Source organism: Ovis canadensis, chromosome 1 (genome assembly GCF_042477335.2).
Source record: "Ovis canadensis isolate MfBH-ARS-UI-01 breed Bighorn chromosome 1, ARS-UI_OviCan_v2, whole genome shotgun sequence".
NCBI classification, from domain to species: Eukaryota; Metazoa; Chordata; class Mammalia; order Artiodactyla; family Bovidae; genus Ovis; species Ovis canadensis.
This window is the reverse complement of record NC_091245.1, coordinates 77,680,307-77,682,508: the sequence shown is the minus strand read 5'-3', so window position 1 is coordinate 77,682,508 and position 2,202 is coordinate 77,680,307.

The following is a 2,202-nucleotide window of genomic DNA, read 5'->3' as shown; positions in this document are numbered from 1 at the left end:
TCAAAATGAGGAGTTAGTGGATACATTCTTAAGTATTTCTTTTAATTTAAAAGTCAATGAGCTTTGTCAAATATGTGGCATTTTCTTGAGTGTTAACTAGTTCATGAAGGTTTACTTATTGGTCACATAAAAATAAATGTCATTATATTTTCCTTTTATCATCAAAATTCCTATTTTTTTCAGTTTATTGTGAGTAAAAACATGTATCCCAAAGAAGAAAGATTCTCATAGCAAAAAAAGAAAAACAAAAAACACCCTATATTCCCTTAGGTAGGCAGCATACCACATGAGAACAAGAAAACATGTTCCTTTTATAAGAAGGCTGGGCCTTGAAAGCAACACCTAAATCACAGACTCTGCTCTTGACAACCCTTGCCAACCTACCTTAGTTCTCAAAACCCTCAGGAATGGGTATTTTAAAAAGAAATATATATATATATATATGTATATATATATATATTTGGTGGATTTGTGATTTCTCACTGCAAAGAAATCCATCTCAGACTGAAACATTTTGTGGGGGTCAAAGTCAAGACTTATTTGGGAACGCTGGATGACAGATGTTCTGTAACTCTGGATGAGATGTAATCTCGCAAAGGACTTATAGTCTATGGCTGTGCATGAAGGCAGCTCCTCTGAGGGACTCAGACATACGTACTGAGGGAAAGGCTGGGGGCGGTGAACGTGAAACATGATGCCCAATCATGAAATCTGCTTCTTTAGCTACAAATAGAGAAGTTTTGGGAGAAGGAAATGGCAACCCACTCCGGTATTCTTGCCTAGAGAATCCCATGGACAGAGGAGCCTGGTGGGCTGCCATCTGTGGGGTTGCACAGAGTTGGACACAACTGAAGCGACTTAGCAGCAGCAGCAGCAGCAGCAGAGAAGTTTTACAACCAGAGGCTGGAATCTAAAGCTAGAATGAGATGTAACAAGGCAGGAGTTTCCAAGAATGCACTGGGGAAGGAAGGGGGTGGGACAGGGACCAGATTTCCTCTAAAGAAAAGGAGACAATAGAAAAGGAATTTCTAATGGGGTAGGGGAGACAAAAAACCCCAAATGCAAACTGAAACAAAACCACTTTCAGTTGAAGCAAACTTGTCTCTTTTTGAAATTACCCTTTTGCCGAATAATTTTGTTTAAAATTCCTGTCACTAGTTTCTCCCTCCTTAAGTTTATTCTGCAAACTATTTTCTGAATGATCCTAAGACTTCCTAGAGATGATGTGAGCCTCATGGTCAAAAACTTTCAATAACTCATCACTGTCCCAGGAAAAAATCCAAACATGTTTATTTTAGTTTTCTTTATAGCTTTTTTATTTTTTGTGTTTTTTCAAGCCTTTAGATCATTAACCAAATCACAAAACTTTTCTGTGTATTGTTTTCATTTGTAAAATGGCATTGACTTATATAGAAACTTATGGGCTATCTCAGCAGACTAGGCCAGATTTATATCTAAGTACTAATTTAAAAAATGGTTCAGAAGTAGTATTTTGCTATCTATCTAATCATCAGTCTTCTAGTACTAGCATTAGTAGTTTGTACTTAGGGTGACTATAAATATGGGATATAAGTTATTCGTTTCCAATGTTACATTGATTTACCTATACAAGTGATTTTTAAACATGCTAAATAAATAAAGATAATATCCAAAAGAAAAATAATGACACTTTTACTTTTTATTAGGACTTAGACTAACCCTAGGAATATTAAAAAATGAGAATTTTTTTTGATGCCTGCCATATATTTTCAGGCTTAATAATTGGTTTAATTTAATCTCTTAATCTTCAAAAATCTCTTGAGCAAACTCTGGATTGCATCTGCTTTCAGTAGGTTAATTATAAAATAATTAGGTCCTAACGAGGCTTTTGCTTCCTTATTCTGTTTACCGGCACAATTTCAACATCCTCCTATTGATATGAAACCTGTGGAAACATAATTTTTTTCCTTCTCTTTTTAATCTTGATTCTGGAAGTCCTGGTAGAATAGTTAAGGAGATTTCTTAACAGTGAACAGGGGAAGTCTTTTTTTCTCTTTTGACTTTGACAGTACACAAATTAACTTGTTTCCTCTACCGAGCTGGGAATTCAGAAAAAGAAACTTGTTGGAAATATGAACATTCCTTTTCTTCCTGACTCTAAAATTTCAGCAGAAAACTTTTTGCATTACATAACTTTTACTGAAAGGAGAATGGAGGCAGTGT